Genomic DNA, 18,310 nt, shown 5'->3' with positions numbered 1-18,310 from the left:
GGAAGTGTGAAAAGTAGAAACAGTAATTAGACCATAATCCAGGAGACCAGTAGTCTAGTGTTATCTGAACCACTAGCTAGTTGTGTAATTTTGGGTAACTCCATTCCCAAATCTGAGTTTCAGTTTCTTAATGTGTAATATAAAGACTTTGAGTTAAATTGGATGTTATTACTTTTTTGAGAGTCCCATAAGAATCTACTGAAGACTATAAGGTATATCACCCCCATTGTTTCACCTCCCCCCACTCCCCAAAAATGCAGATGCACAAGTACATGCACCATTTTACATGCAATTTCAGGAGCTGGTGTCCATCTGTGGGCCATCTAGGCTTAAGAATCCATGGACGAGGTCTCTAAATTCCCTTTCCTTTTATGGTTTTAGACAAGAAGGCGTTCATTATTTCATCCTGCTTCAGATTTTTCAAAGAAAATACTTTATGCTTGTTGCTAACTATCAGAATCATCATGAATAAATTATTTAATAAGAGTAGAGATGGTTTTTAAATAGATATTAGTGAGAAGAAACAAATCTTTATATTTTACTTGCAACTTATTCTGTCATTATTCTATATTTTTGAATACCTGTAAACCATGGCGGTGGTATATGTAAGTGATTCCTGAGCTATGTTCTACAAATAATGTTTGCTAAACAATAGAAATAGAAGAAGTACATGATGGTTTAAATGGTCAGGTATTCCCATATATCTCTATCACTAATTCCAGTGTCTATGATTAGGATGTTTATGCAAATGCTAGACTGCTCTGTTCTTTTCTATAGGAGGCTATATTGATTCAATATCCCTATTTTTTTTAGAGGGTAAATGCTCATTAAGTGAGAACCTAGTGGGCTGAAAAAACAAAAAACACTTTATTGTTGTTGTTAGATGACCAAATATATTCACTGGGGGGAAAAAAATTGGAGCATCTAGTTAGCTGGAAAAGAATGGTAGCTTTGATTTACATCAACTGTATTTTGATAAACCAGCAGCTTTTTGCTGACAGTTTCTTCTGCAATTTTTAATGAGTTGAAATCCTAGTAAAAAACAGATAATGATGATCAAAAAAATAATGCTCAATTTTATTCCAGGTTACAAAAAGAAAAGAAAGATGTTGGCAAGCTATACTGTTCTACTGGCTCAATAACTGATGTTTCTCTGAGAAACAATAGGCATCATTTTGAATTTAACAATGAAAGTCCTGTGCAGTTTTCTGTATCTACCCAAAATCAATTATGCTTTGATAATTTTGTTGTGAACCAAACTGGCTCTCAGGTGATTGATGGGAGGATGTGAAAGGATCCATCTCTTCTAATCACAAAGGATCACCTTCTGCCTGTCTACTGATGCTTCATTACAACTCTCCCAAAGCGGTTAGTCCAGGCTGACATTCTATGCTGTATTTGGAGAGAATATATTGGTGCAATCCACTACTTGGTTTTCCTTAGGCTTCAGGAAACACTCAGGTGACCATGACTCTTGTGATTTATTTCACAGCATTACAGATCTAGCCCTTTATCCACCCTCCTCCCTCCTGTAGTATCTTGGGTCATCAGTACCTTGTAGAGTTCAGTTGCCTGGGATTTTTCATTACTACGTAAAGCAAAACCCTCTGGATCCATGGTTGGGCAATTCAACATTTCAATATTTCAATTGCCTTGCTTATCTCCACTCTGAATCATGCCATTATCATCAGAAATCCGTGACATTTTTTGGACTGAGTTCTGTATAGCATCATGATCTCTCACCTCAGCTATGTCCTTGCTGTGGCTCAGTCTCCTACTTAACCTCTTATTGATTTTTGAGAATATATCTGAGAACTGTTACACCAAATTCTTTTCAGTATTTTCAATCACTTGACTCTCCCCCATACCCCCACAGTAGATGACTTACCCTACTTCACTGAGATTATGTGTGCCTCTTGCTTTAAGGAACTTAGTTCCCTTTGGCCTCTCTAACCAAGCCTAATCTTCCTAGCTTCCTATTCAAAACTCTTCACGCTCTGGCCTCAACCTCCATACTCTGCCCTCTGTACCTGAGAGTCTCCCAGTTTTTAAATTTCCGGAAGGATCCCTTGCTCTCAGAGTAGATCTTGACCATTGTTGATGGTGGGGGGGGTGGGAGGACGGTCAGAGTAGGGAGGATGGGCATCAGTCCTTCAGGTATTGCACAGTAAAGAAATCCTTAGAGATCGGGGACCTCTCTGAGGAACATCTCTTGAGGATTAATGGATGCTCTGAATTCTGATTGGCTCCTAGGTGGACAGCAGATTCCTCTTTGTCCTTTTCAAAATAAGATGGTTATGTTCACAGGGTAGGATTCCAGTAGCATCAGGGCCCCAAATAAGTTTTTTTGTTTGAAAGTAACTATAGTATCATCACCTTCTGTGGTGTTAGCCCAATATGTTGCTATGCCAGCTATTTTCTGAAAGATGCCTTGAATTTTTCATTATATAAATCAAAAAATGACCTTTGAATGTTTCGCTGTTTGATATATGTATTCATTCATGTACTTTTCCAACAACCATTTTAAAAGGGTCAAAAACGAATGCAATGATTTTAGTCAGAAAAGCGCTTTCATTGTTGTTTTTGGTTAGTTTGTGAATTTTTACCTACAAAGTACAGATTAAATGCAGTTTATATTTTAGATATAAATTATGTATATTCTCTTTTACTTCATAAGAAAATTCACACACATGAGTAATTTTTTCTGACACGTGAAGAAGATGGATGCGAAGTATCCTTAAAATGGGTAAAAACTTTTTTTCTTAATAGAAAAGAAAAAAAAATGCTCTCATAAATTACAGTAATAAAATTAGCATTTTGTCATAACTTTTTGAACTTGAAATAAAGCATCTGAAAACTGAATAAGCTCAAAGAATTTTAAACAACTGATAGAGCTTTTAGGAAGCTGTCAATGGATATTTTTAGTCATTAATTTCCTACAGAATTTTTTTCTTAAAAGAGCTAAAATAATTTCATCTTTCTTGACTTTTTATACTGCTTCTTTGTTGATTTTGGTTTTCATAGAAAATTTCTTTTTTTACGGGGCAAAATTTTTTGTTCTTGTCTTTGGAAAATTTCCTAGCTGCAGAGAGGTATAAGCATGACAATGTAACCTTAGGTAAAAGTGTTCTGACATCACTTTTACTTTGGTGGTAGAGCTAGTACATTGATTTGTGTTTACTAGCTTTATACGATACTCTTTATTCTTCCTTTAGAAGAACAACAAGCCCAAGTTGAATGTGTTTATGATTTGCAGAGTTCTTCTTGGTGTTATGGTATGATATCATATGATTTGATATTGTAATTAAGAAGTTAAGTTTTCCTTCTCAATCATGTACCAGTTTCTCTAGTGAATCTCTCCCAGCCTATGGACTATATCACGGTGCTTTATAATGTGTGGAAACCCTGGTGGCATAGTGGTTAAAAGCTATAACTGCTAACCATAAGGTCGGCAGTTCAAATCCACCAGGTGCTCCTTGGAAAGAAACCCTGTGGGGCAGTTCTACTCTGTCCTATGGGGTTGCTATGAATTGGAATTGACTTGACAGCAGTGGGTTTTTTGGTTTATAGTGTATTCTCTTATTTGTTTTTCAGTGTTTTATCTTGTTATTGAGGCTTAAATGGAATCAAGGGGGAAATTAATTAATATGTACTGAAATAGTATTTTCCTTTAATCTCTCATTTCACTACATAAGTAAAATGTGATAATGATTTTTATAAAATTATGAAAGGCTCTGTCAGTGCTGACAAGTTAATGTACTTGGAAAAAAGAATATATTTAATTATAAATTTTTAACCAATTTTTACAATGTTTATACAAGGTTCGGAAACCCTAGTGGCGTAGTGGTTAAGTGCTATGGCTGCTAACCAAGAGATCAGGAGTTCGAATCCGCCAGGTGCTCCTTGGAAACTCTATGGGGCAGTTCTACTCTGTTCTATAGGGTCACTATGAGCCGGAATTGACTCGACAGCAGTGGGTTGGGTATACAAGGTTCAAATAAGATAATGTAGCTGCAGGCTGGTAAAATCAATGCTTACAGAGTTTAAATGACTTCTCCATGAAGCCAAGATTTCACTCTTGTTCTTAAATTCCTTCTTTCCTTTGATCCACATTACATCCTGAAATGTATGGCACACACTCCACCACATATGCACTGCGTTCTATTGCAGTGACTAAAGATAACAGTTGTTCTCTTATGAATACGCTAATATTTGTATGAGATTAGGCCAACCAGGCAGGGAAATTCATGGAAAAACATGGGCCGACTTGCTGACAAATTCTTCCATAGGATTGCTTTACTGCTGTGCGATATGCCGTAAACCAGCTTCAATCTGAGGAGCATTAGCTCAGGGCAGCTATTTTTATTCCTTGAATAAACTCACCTGGCAGTATTATGGTAGATCCCAGAGTTACACAGAGAATTTGTATCAGTAAGATAATCTGTCTTCCCAAGTTTCTTGTTTTCAAGTTTAGCAAACCTTTTGTATATGTGTTTGTGTGTGTGTGTCTGTATAGGAGGTAGAGAGGTGATCCAGGTCATGCAATTGCAGAACTGAGGTAGGTGTGGTCTGTGAATTTCTATTGCTTCACTGTAGTGTCAGAGTGTTCCCAGGAACCCTGCAGGCTTTAAAATGCTTCCATGCCAGGGGGATGCAGAATGAGGGCCGTGGCACCCAACACAGAAACAGAGAGTGCATCAAAATGAACAAATGAGAAACAGCGTGGGTGTGCTTGTGTGCACTTGGCATATGGCTACGCTGCACTGTGACAGAGAGCTCTTCTCTCTGCCCGAGGTGATTAAGGGAAGCCCAACCTAAGCCATGTGCTCAAGTTGTGTAACACAGTTTTATATTCAATTGTGTCAGGGATTCTTGTTGGATCTAGAAGACCAGAAATGGTCATATTTGGCTAGCAAGCCAAACCTGGCTAGCTCCCACATCTACCCCACTGGACCTGCTGTTGTCTGAGGGTTTTGAAATGGCTTATATTCTACCCTTGGTAGAATATCTTGGTATCTGGTGGCACAGTGGTTAAACATTCGGCTATTAACTGAAAGATTAGCAATTTGAATTGACCAGCGGCTCCTTGGAAACCCTACGGGGCAGTTCTACTCTGTCCTGTAGGGTCTCAATGAACTGGAATCAACTTGACTGCAATGGATTTGGTTTGGTTTTATATTCTACCCTTTGCTGAGACTGTGTTGTTATGTCTTAACTGTCCCTAAGTGTGATTGATTCATATGTGAGTGGACAAAAAGTCAGAGCTGACCTTGTGTTTCAATTTAACAGGATAATGTAATTCACTTAATGTAATATCTGACACAACAGATTGGTGCAATCTCTGTCTACTGTTGTCAATGTATAAAAATGGAAACAAATATCACACATTCTTGGTCACTTTGACAGGGACTTTCAAGTAAATTTTCCTAACGTGGAATGGGCTTTAAAATTCTCTCACAGTACTGATTGCATTGAGATTCACTGAATAAACTTTTTTAAATACAAAATTAATAGAAAAATAAGACTCACTCACCGGACAAATAACTTCCACAAGTGTTAATAGGGATAGATTTCTTAGCCTTGACCATATGCTGTTTTGACAGTTTTGTGTGGAAAGACTTTCCAGGTAATGATTTAAAATAAATGATGTATTATACATTTTCTCTGTCCTCAAAGTTGGGAATCAGTACAGAAGATGTCTAGAGGGACTCATACCCAAAGCTTAAACTATTCCTGGGAGAAGGGCTGAAGACTCCCGTTAGCCTGGCCAAGAGGAAAAACAGAGAATGCGGAATAATATAATTAGAAATGTTCAAGAAGATGTGGATTTTTCTTAGCCAACAGCAAAAAAATTAGTTCTCCTTATGACAATGTAATCACTCAAGTAAAATATGTTAGGTGTATACTGTGTTCTTGGGAAGATACTAAATTCTATGTCCTGGCCCAGAGGAAGCTTATAATATAAGTGTGTGTGTATGTGTGTGCGTGTGTGTGTTTATGTGTTTGTGGGTACATGCACTGAAAGATGGGGGCAGGGGTACAAATAAATAACTAAACAAGAAACAGGTCAGTGCTTTGTGCTAGGTTATGGGTAAGCACAGTGTACTAGTGCTAGTGTTCATTTTGGGGTGACACCTACACAGCTTTGGGAGGATGGTCAGGGAAGAATTCTCAAAGGTACTAACTTATCATCTGAGACTGAAAGAATGAGTGCAATTTAGGCAGAGGAGAGGAATTGAGAATGAGGATGGATAATTGATAATATTTCTAGATATGGTAAAAGTATTGCTAAGGCCCAGATGTAAAAGAGAGAATATAGTTTGTGTAGGGAACACTTTTCATCACAAAAATCTTATTTCAGTGGTTTTGTACAGAATTTACTGCAGAACAGTAGAAATAAATAAAATTATCAGAATTACAATTAGCAGTTCTTATATTGGGCTTCTTTATAACATGACTATACCTTTTTTTTTGAGTCAATCATTTTCAGCATAATTTGTTGCTATTGAAGAGTATCTTGGCTCTTCGCATAGTTGATTTCATCTGTGGAATTGACGTGAAGGCTTTTATCAATGTTGACACTAACTTCAAGCATACTGCTGGTCATTTGTGTAACTGCCAGTTCATATAAAACAATGACATTTTAGGATAATTTATATATTTTTGCTATGTTTTCCTACCAAGTTCTCTGATTTTACATTCTTCTCTAAGTATCTTTTTTACGAGTTGAAAGGCATTTTCTCTGTCTTTTCTAGACACGACAGAGGAACAGTTAAAATGACATATTGCTGTTTGTTAATATGACGGCATAAGAATAGCATTTGCCAGATTTATTTGTTCAGGGATAGTGTTCTTAACTCCATGATACTATCTAATTAATTAGAAATATAGGTTTCTAGATATTTGTGAACTTTAGCAGTTGTATATTTAGTGACTCATGGACAGATATTGATTTCAGGTACTTGGGCTTGGCTTTAATTACCTAGACAAAATATCATTCAAAAATATGACAACATATAGATTTTCTAATTTTTCCTGAAAAATTTCACCCCCTTTTTTCCTGTCCCTTGGAAAGCTGAACAAAAAATCTACATGTTTTTTCCTTGTTTCCTGTTATCTAAGTATGTAACACAATTGTTCATGGGGTAATTTTTTTTAAGCTCTGTAAAAGATCTGGGCTCAAGTTCTCTCTGAGATACAAATATAATAGTAAAATCCTTATTAAAGTAAATCCAATCATTTCTCAGAAACTTGCTTCCTTAAATACAATAGACTAATAATAGGATCATTTGGGTTGCTGTGAGAACTAAGAATTACGTGCGTGAAGTGTCTGTCACATAGTAGTTACTCACTAAATGCTAGAAATAGCTATTCATAAGATGAGGGGTCTTCTACAGGTGAATTCCATGTTGCCTTTCCATGCTTTGTTTCTGTAATTTCTAAGTGATATGTTACTCAGAGTTTAGTGGAATCTCAAAGTCAAAGGAAACCTCAGAGACGTTCTAGTGCACTAGCTACTAAGGGCAAGTGTCCTTACCTTCCTTATAGACTGTCATCTGGCTTTTTGGGGGCCACTTGCAATTATGAGAAGGGTACTATTTTTCAAAGCAGCCTTTTCCATTGCTGAACATTTAATGCCTTTAATGGGTTCAAAAGCCTTCTTCATACTGATCTAGCATCTGTCACCTTTTAACTTCCACTCATTAGCTCCCTAATCCTTTATTTATTTCAGAGCTATCAAAGAGTAGCACCTCTTCCACATGTGGGATCTTAAACATCCAACATACCTATAATGCTTCATGGGTTTCTCCTAAATCTTTTCACTTCCACACCAAATAATCCCCGTGTCTTTTCATTTACTCATCATATAACATAATAAAAAGATTGCTCACCATCCTGGTTGGTGTCCTTTGGGTGCACTCCAATTTTAAATGTCTGCTTTGAAACTGTGGTTTCCAGAACTAAATAATGTCTCACTGATGAGATCTATTCAGAGTCAAATTCAGCAGATCTTGCTTGATCTAGAGTCTAGACCAGTGTCATTGGCTGTGGATGATGGGATTTTACAAAATGCCCAAAGCCTGGCCCAACCCCAAAATGTTGTGATTCATGAGGTCTAGAGTTGGACGCAGACATTTGCATTTTTTAAAAGCTCCACAGATGATTTTGATATCTAGTAATGGATGAAAGCCATCTACATAGACACAATACTCAATTAATGAAAGGCAAGATAACATAATGTTTATGGGAGCCACATAACAGTATTTGTAGCCACACACCAAAACTGGGAACAACTACAACATCTAGAACTTCTTTCTAGCTCTTTACTAAATCTGTCCACTGCATTTTTGGACCTAAATCTAAGATTTTTACATTTATTTCTTTTACAGCTCTTCTTAGCCATTTTTAGCCATGATTCTATCTCACTCATTGTTTTCAATCTCACATGCCTTGTTCAGGTAATCCATAAAGATTTGTTCATTCTGAATAGGCACACCAGAATGATGAATTTAATGAAATCTACAGATCCAGTTCTGTCCTTTGTTTATAACTACTCTTCTTCGGTGAGTTTTACACATTACTCTCACTTTTTTGTATTTGACGTATCTGCTATTCTGCCTAGTGCTTTGAATCTCCTTTCCTTTCCAAATTATAATAGCTCATGCTTATAGAGTTAGAAGCTAATAGAGAACAGGTCATGGAATGTTATGAATCAAGGGAAGCAACCCCTATCCTAACACTAAAATGCGGGGCGTTTTTTAGCCTTGGCAAGCATGACATTGCTATAGCTTAGTTAGGATGATTTGACTACAAGTATCAGAGATCAGGGATCCCAACACAAAATGTCTTAAATAATTGAAGAATTCATTTTCTTCTATAGGAAGAACTATACAGATAGAGGAGTTCCAAGGTTAGAAAATTTAGCAGTTTTCTGTCATCAAAACCCTACTCACTTCATCTTTCTACTCTACCATCCATAGCATTGTCTTTCAGGCTGACTTTCTTCATGATCCCAAGATGGCTGCTGCAATTTCATAACACAATGCAGACATGACAACATCCAGGAGCGGAAGGGGAACCCTTTCTTCTTCATCATCCCTTTTTAGAATCTTCTCTCAAACTCTCATCAGAACTGAGAATTATATTACCTACCCAGCATAATGCAATCACTGGCAAAGGAAATTGAATAAATTGTGATTCACACTCTGGGTCTGGGTCTGGGGCTGGATCTACAGGTATGACTACCTCCTCTGAAGCCAATGGAGGGTTTGATTCCTGATAAAAGTTGGGATTTTATGAGCAAGGCCTGAACAAAATTGGGATTCTGTGTGCAAGGAGGAAGGTGCGGGGGGGGGGGGAGAGAAAGAGTTTATTACTAAAGCTCAAAAACATTCTCTTTCTTCAGGGTGTAGATATTGTTACTATGCCACCAAAATGGCATCAACTCGCAGCATCTCAACTGTGAGTTGTGGCTTATCGCTGAAGATCAAGCAAACATTTTATAGGGCAAAGGTAACAGAATAAATTCTTCTGCCGAACACATGATGACATTTTATTTCTCTCTAAAACAAACTAATTAAACTTGTTTATTATAATAATTCGTGCATGGTCCCAGACTGATCCTATATCTGTGCTTGTTCTCCCTATGCAGATATGTTCTATGCTTGCAGAGAAGGGTGAATCTTCAACTCTTAGAAGCAGTAGCTCCTTTTTAATTGTTTTTCTTTCAGTTCTGACAGCCTTATAATAACTCTTTTAAAAAGAGTTAAAATTATAGCTGTGCAACTCAGAAGTAATGGAAAATAGGACTAATTAAGATCACTGACAGAGGAAAATATCAGGGAGAGAAAAAATAATTTTCAAAAAGCAGGATAATTAAGCACAAATTAAAATTTTGTTTCAGAAACTTCATAAAAAGCCAATGTAATATTATTTCTAATTGATCTTGGTGAAACCTAGAATCAGGAAATGGAGAGAAATTGGTATAGATATAGATTATAGTCTGAGGAATTCATGCACTATGAATTACTCAGTGCCCTTCACAAAGAAAACCCTAGGTAAATGAGCCTATGGCTGGCTAGTCCTTGATTTCCAGGCTAACTTAAGAAAAGACTAACAGACCAATGAGTATAGTAGAATAAAAACGGATGTCACTCACAGAAGGAAATGAAATCAATAATAAGAAGAACAAGAGTTTCTGTTTATTGGGACTAAACTAGGTGTTGAGGATACCTGCATTTTTTCATTTAATTTTGCAGCCCTTCGAGGTAGGTGTGCTATAAAGCAAGAATAGCCATGAAGAATTTATGTAATTATAAATTGTACTGTGGTATACAAGTGTGTTTTTCTGCAGCCTATGGCTGGGCAGACTGGCTCTTTTCAAGCATAAGGTGAATTTACAAAAGCCAAAGATCCAGAGTTTAGGTATATTATATCAGGCTTTGAGATTGAATACTTTCACTTTGTACAAATACACTTTTATTGTTCTTAATAGGGAGCCCTCGTGGCACCATAGGTAAGGGCCTGGCTGCAGTTGGAATCCACCAGCCTCTCCTTGGAAACCCTCTGGGGCAGTTCTACCCTATCCTATACAGGCACTACGAGTCGGAATCGACTAGATGGCAATGGGGTTTTTTTATTATTATTATTATTATTATTCTTAATAGACTATTTTTTAGAGAGGTTTTAAGACTATAAAAAAAGTTGTGCAGAAAGTATAGAGAGTTCTCACATGCCCCCTCTCTCCCCTGTACACTGTTCCCCCGTTATTAACATCTTGCACTGAGGTAGCACACTTGTTACAACTGAGGAGCCAATATTAATACATTATCACTGAGGAAAATCCATAGTTCCATAGTTTATGTTAGGGTTCAGTCTATGTTGTATAGTCCTCTGGGTTTTGACAAATGCATAATGTCATGTGCCCACCATTTCAGTGTCGTACAGAATAGTCTTACTGCCCTGAATATGCACTGTGCTCTAACTATTCATCCCTCCCTCCAGTGCCTGAACCTATGGCAATCACTGATCTTTTTACTATTTCTATAATTTTGCCTTTTCCAGAACGTCATGTAGTTGGAATCACACAGGATGTAGTTTTTTCAGACTGGCATCTTTCCCTTAGCAATAACAAGGTTTCTGCATGTCTTTTTGTGGCTTGATAGCTTGTTTCTTTTTATTGCTGAGTAATAACTCCATTGTATGAATCTACCAGAGTTTATCTATCTATCTATATATATTTTTTTTTTCCCAGAGGGGAAGGTGCCCTGGCGGAGCAAATGATTAAGTTCTTGCCTACCAACCAAAAGGTTGGCAGTTCAAATCCACCTAGGGGCTCCATGGGAGAAAGACCTGGTAATCTGTGCCCACAAAGATTGCAGTCTAGAAACCCCTGTGGAGCAGTTCTATTCTGTCACATGGGGTTGCTATGAATCGAAAATGACTCAACAGCACCTAATAACAATAACAGCATTAATTTGAAGGTCCCAGATGGAATGAATGGTTAAGTGCTCTACTACTAGCTAGATGGTTGTGGTTCGAATCCACCCAAAGGCACCTTGGAAGACAGGCCTGACTATCTGCTTCCAAAGGGTCACAGCCTTGAAAACCCTATGGAGCAGTTCTACTCTGCACACATGGGGTCACCATGACTAGAAATTGACTCAATTGCAACAAAAAACAACAATATATATTTTACTTGTTTATACATATTTATATATAAATATATGTATAAAAGGAGCCCTGGTGGCACAGTGGTTAAATGCTTAGCTGCTAACTGAAAGGTCAGGGGTTCAAACACACCAGCCACTCTGCAGGAGAAAGATGTGGCAGTCTGCTTGCATAAGATTTACAGCCTTGGAAACTGTATGGGGCAGTTCTACTCTGTGCTATCAGGTCACTATGAGTCAGAGTGCGAAAAAACAGCAATGGGTTTGGTTTTTTTGTATATGTATAAAATACATGTAAATGAAATATAACTTGACTAACATATATATATGTATATACGTAAATATATGTATTTATTTATGTTGGCAAATAGTAAAGGAATCCCCACACTCTGCTTGAAATAACTTTGAAGTGTTTTTCATTTTTTTGTTTGTTTTTTATTTTGGCTTTTGGAAAAGGATACCTCTTGCTGAGTCGCATACAGCTGCATTTAAAATGCTGTTCCAAGAATTTTTCACACTGGGTAAGCACAACTGTGAACAAGGATACAGCATGATGGTAATATTGGTGTGGGCAGGGAGGGGATCAGGAAAGAAAGAAAGAGTAGGAACATTCCTCGAAGTGTACTCTGCTTATTCCCATATGAACACACTGTTTTGGTTCCAAGCAATTATTTTTACTGCTTGTCAGCACACTGGGTCACCACTGCTTTGGCCCAAATGAAAAAGCTCCTTAGTAAAAGATGTCTTAGAGAACAACATGACTCATTTACTTGAGAAATAGAATGCAAAAGCAGCCCCTAGCTAATAATATTTTGGAGTTATTTTTGTGTAAATAAAAGATCCCAGAGAAGTATTAAAATATAAAGGGAAATTTTGAATGAAAAATTCACACACTTCTTTATTCCAGAGCAGTAAGTTTGTAAATGAGCACAACTGTCACACACACCACTAAATATGACCTCACTTGAGATTATTCTTATTTTTCAATTGCTGAAGATGGAACTCTATCACCAAGTAGTAGTGCCTAATAAGGTTTTCTTAGGACTCAATAAGACCTGGACCGGGCATTTGTGAAAAAAGGAAGGAAAGGAAAGGAAAGAGGAGAATTATAGTTGGGATTGTAGGAAGGTGGTGACAAGTTATCTTCAGAGTTTTTCACTAAACTTACACATAATAAGCATCTTAGTTGTTTTTTTTTTAATACAATTTGCAAAAACAAAACAAAAAATAACACTGATATAATTCTTAAATATTTTCTTAGTCACAAACATATTAACATAAAGCTCATCTCTTCTTTTCCATGAGGAAACCAATTTCTGTGAAAAAAAATGTTTTATTTCCTCTTTGAGAAGCATATTCTACCACAGATGGGTTTTTAACAGTAAAATTCATTCTGAAAGCAAATTTTTGAAAGATTTGAGAACTTCTCTATTTGAAAAGATGTATGCTTCCCAGTATTCCTAGACCACAGCAAGCCTCAAATGTGGCCAAAAAGAGGTAAGGAGAGAGGGGAATCAATATGCAAATTTTCTTTGAGATGTTCTCCTGGCTGACCTGGTCTTCATCATACCAGCTGGACTGCAGATGACAAGGTGATAATCAGCAGGTTAACAACAAATTAATTTGGCTTCACTTTAAAGTGTGTGCGCAAGTAATCCAACAGCCACAAGATAGCTTACAAGTATTATTGGATATGCTTAAATATTTTATGATAATGAGAATTACAAAGAACATACTACCTCACCACCATTGCCTCACTGCACTATACAGTTAGAAAGAAGTTTAACTAAAGAAAAGTGAGAATTTGACTAAAGATTTCACAAGAAAACTACTAGCACTAATAGAAAGATTCAGCAGAGTAGTGGGATACCAGATCAACATACAAAAATCAGTTGGATTCCTATACACCAACAATAAGAACTTTGAAAAGGAAATACCATTTTTAATAGCTCCTAAAAAGATAAAATCCTTAGGAATAAATCTAACCAGGGATGTAAAAGACCTCTACAAAGAAAACTAAAAAACACTGTTGCAAGATACCAAGAGATCTACATAAATAGAAAAATATACCATGTTCATGGATAGAAAGACTCAACATTGTGAAAAAGACAATTCTACCCAAAGCGATCTACAGATAAAATGCAGTCTCGATCCAAATAACCAACAGCATTCTTTAATGAGATGGAAAAACTAATCACCAACTTTATATGGAAGGAAAGAACCCCTGATAAACAAAGCATTATCGAAGAAAAAGAACAAAATAGAAGGCCTCACATTATCTGACCTCAGAGCTCATCTTAGCCATGGTAGTCAAAATAGCCTGGTACTGGTACGACAACAGACACATAGACCAATGGAAAAGAATTGAGAATCTAGACATTAATCCATCCACCTATGGTCAGCTGATCTTTGAAAAAGAACCAAAGTCCATTAAATGGGAAAAACCAAACCCATTGGCTTCGAGTTGATTCCGACCCATAGTGACCCCGTAGGACAGAGTAGAACTGCCCCATAGGATTTCCAAGGAGTGGCTGGTGGATTAACAATTGGTGCTGTCAAAACTGGATGTCCATCTTTAAAAAGGACCCATACCTCATACAATACACAAAAACTAACTCAAAATGGATCAAATACCTAGATATAAAACCTCAAAAGATACAGATCATGGAAGAAAAAATAGGGACAATCCTAGGGGCCCTAACACATGGCATAAAGTGACTACAAATCATAACTAAGTACAAACACCAGAAGATAAACTAGATAACTGGGAGCTCCTAAAAATTAAACACTTGTGCTTATCAAAAACTTCACCAAAAGAGTAAAAGATAACTTACAGACTGGGAAAAAAATTTTGGCTATGATATACCCAACAAAGGTCTAATCTCTAAAATCTGTAGAATACTTCAACAACTGAATAACAAAAAGACAAATAAGGCAGTTAAAAAATGGGCAAATAATATGAACAGACACTTCACCAAGTGAAGACTTTCAGGCAACTAACAGACACATAAGGAAATGCTCGTGATTACTAGCCATTAAAAACTAAACCAAATCCATTCCTGTGAAGTCGATTCTGACTCATAGCAACCCTGATGGTGTAGTGGTTAAGTGCTATGGCTGCTAACCAAGAGGTCAGGCATTTGAATCCACCAAGCACTCCTTGGAAACTCTGTGGGGCAGTTCCACTCTGTCCTATAGGGTCGCTATGAGTGCTAGCCACTACATAAATGCAAATCAAAACTACAATGAGACACCATGTCACCCCAACATTACTGGCACTAATCAAAAAAAAAAAGAAGAAGAATAAATGTTGGAGTGGTTGCAGGGAGAGTGGAACTCTTCTGCACTGCTGATGGGAATGTAAAATGGTACAACCAATATGGAAAATGATATGGTGCCTCCTTAAAAAGCCAGAAATAGAAATACCATATGATCCAGCAAACTCTCTCCTAGCAGTATATCCTAGAGAATTAATAGTCATCACACGAATTGATGTATTCACAATAGCAGGAGGATGGAAACAACCTAAATGGCAATCAACAGAAGAATGGATAAACAAATTACGGTATACACACACAATGGAATAGTATGCAACAATAAAGAACAATAATGAATCTGTGAAACATCTCACAACATGGATGAATCTGGAGGGCATTATGCTGAGTGAAATAAGTCAATCAAAAAGGACAAATATTGTATGAGAACACTATCATAAAAAACCAAGAAAAGGTGTATACAAAAGGAAAAAACAATCCTTGATGTTACGAGGAAGGGAGGGAAGGGGAAATCACTAACTATATAGTAGGGAAGGGTTTTCTTTGGTGAAAGGAAAGATGACACATAATATAGTGGAATTCAGTTCTTGGAAGCTTCCTAGGCACATCCAAATACCCTAGGGACTGAGTTACTGGGGCTGAGAGCTGGGGACCATGGTCTCAGGGGCCATCTAGGTCAGTTGGCATAATATAGTTGATAAAGAAAATGTTCTATATTCTACTTTGGTGAGTAGCGTCTGGAGTCTTAAAAGCTTGCGAGCGGCCATCTAAGATACATCTATTGGTTGCATCGAGTTTGGAGCAAAGGGAAATGAGAAAAACCAAAGGCACAAGGAAAATATTAGCCCAAAGGACTAATGGACCACATGAACCACAGCCTCCCCCAACCTGAACCCAGAAGACATATATGGTGCCCCACTACCATCACTGACTGCTCTGACAGGGATCACAAAAGAGGGTCCTGGACAGAGCGAGAGAAAAATGTAAAACAAAATTTAAATTCTCAAAAAAAAAAAAAAAGACCAGGTTTACTGGTCTGACAGAGATTGGAGGAATCCCCAAGACTATGGCCTCCAGATACCCTGCTAACTCAGAACTGAAGCCTCTCCCGAAGTCTACCTTTTAGCCATATATTAGAGGGGCCTACAAAACAAACAATAACAAACGTTGAGGAATGTGCTTCTTAGTTCAATCAAGTATATGAGACCAAATGGGCAACACCTGTGCAAAAGCAACGATGAAAAGCAGGGAGGGACAGGAAACGTCGATGAATGGACACTGAGAACCCAGGGTACAAAGGGAAAGGAGAAGTGCTGACACATTGCAGGAATTGCAGCTAATGTCACAAAACAATTTGTGTATAAAATTTTTGAATGAAAACTAATTTGCTTAGTAAACTTTCACCTAAAATACAATAAAATGAAAAAAAAAATGGCATGGCACATCTACCTCATGGCAGAGAAAGAGAGGTTGGCAAACAAACATAGAAGGTGCATGTTATTCATGTAAAAATACAGTAATATTCTTCTGAACTGGATCTATAGATCCTAGCTCAATGCTTGGAGATACTCAGGAAACTCTTCCTGGATCACTGAATTCTAATAAGTATCTGCTAATAAAAAAATACAGATAGTTATTATATATTATATACAGAAAAAAAGAAAAAATTCTTTTCTTCAAAGACCTCTCGGAATGTGCGGGAAAATGTGGCCAACAAAGAGGACGCATCTTGTCCTCCTTTGCTGGGGAATTTATAGGAGGTAGAGTCTCTTGAAAAAAAAAAAAAAAAAAATCTTTTCTTTTTTTTAGAGTCTCAGCAGCCAGGCCATAGGAAACTGACGATATAAAACATGGTATTATCTGAAGACTTAGCCAGGATCTGCAAGACTTCTGTACAGCTCTTGCTGCCTGACAGCTGCATTCTGTGACTCTTCCAAGGACAAAAAAAGGGCTCATTAAGTCCAGAATTTCCCCAGCGAGTTGCTTAAAATCAAACAGTGAAGCTGAGAAAGGACAAAGTCTCCTTTTTCTCTTCCAACAACCAGCAGGGTCTTCACTTCTGATACGTGAAAGACGTATGGTTCCAAACCTCAGGGACAGGGGATTGAGTGGAAATTCAGGCTGTGACTCGTGAGTCTAGAGAAGGTGGAGCTGGAAGATATATATAGAGGAGGAACTGAGGACACAAGTGAAGTCTCCACACATGTGAGATCAAACACTGATTTTTAGGAGAAGATTGCAAAGACAACCTCCTTGTGGATCAGTATTTCACTTCCCAGGTCTGCATTGCACTGGCTAGTGGGCCGCTTTGGCCTCCTAAATCTCCGCTCTCCACATGGAACAATTTAATTTTCTTTTTCAGCTGCACATGATGTGATTCACTGATGTTTACCTTAAGTGGCTGGCTTTCATTTTAAAGCTCTGAAGATGTCTGTTTGCTTAAGGAAGTCCTACAAGAAATCTCAGCTTCAATGACTATAGGCTTGTAGCGATTGTCTTTTAACCTTCTGAGGCAGACCTTCAGGTAGGAGTCAAACAGAATTTCACATTCAAAAGTAAGTTAAATTGCTGAAAATTAAAACATTTTTTAAAAAGAGGCTGGATGTGTAAGAAATGATATGCTTTGAGGGGAATGAAATAAATAATTATAGAAGTACATGAAAAAATACTAAAATGGAAATATGGAAAATAGAAAACAGGCAGAGTGAAGAAAGATTTAAGTCAGAAATGAGATAACCTAAGTTTCTTTTGTAGAGTGTACCTAACCCTCCATGTCTCAGGAACATTTTTGTAGGTGGTCAACAATTTCCTATCTCTGAGTTATATTGGGTAACGATTTTAAAGAATCATAGAGTCAGACATGGAATGAGTGATGCCAAGATGCTATCACTTCACCAGTTGCTGTCAGTGATTCATACTTCCCAGCTGACTTCAGGATGTTCTGTCTTTCCTTCAAGCTCCATAGACTCCAGGCAGCAGTCACATGCTTAGAAGATGAGATCATGGAATACTTGGGTAGAGAATCATGGAATACTTCTGAGATTGGAAGTGTTTTGATGGACCCTGGGTAAAAAGTGAACTTATAAAGCACTCAGTGTTACCGCTTCTTGGAGATTTTTCAGAGATGGATATTACTTAGATTTTACCATGGGAGTTGGGATGAGTGAGGGAGACAGGGCAGAAGGTGTGTGTTGGGAAATGCTTTGTTACTCTCACAAAGAGATACATCTTGTTTTTAGATTTCAGCCATTTTCTATTGCACAGATAATGGCAGAGATCAGTCAATCAGCCTCTTCTTCCCTCCCTAACTCTCTCTCTATACTTGTAAGCAATTGTCATTGTTGGGCTGACTTTTTACCCTTGTTA

The 18,310-nt window shown here is 37.4% G+C and overlaps 1 protein-coding gene across 10 annotated transcripts in view; it reads left to right on the top strand.

The window, feature by feature from the left end:
- INPP4B (inositol polyphosphate-4-phosphatase type II B) overlaps positions 1-18,310 on the top strand; it is a 971,994-nt gene that overhangs the window by 108,618 nt on the left and 845,066 nt on the right. The gene's annotated exons all lie outside the window — the stretch shown is intronic.

This window comes from Loxodonta africana, chromosome 13 (genome assembly GCF_030014295.1).
Source record: "Loxodonta africana isolate mLoxAfr1 chromosome 13, mLoxAfr1.hap2, whole genome shotgun sequence".
Classification (NCBI taxonomy): Eukaryota; Metazoa; Chordata; class Mammalia; order Proboscidea; family Elephantidae; genus Loxodonta; species Loxodonta africana.
Note: the sequence above shows the minus strand (reverse complement) of the source record. Positions and strands in the feature narration are given on the sequence as shown.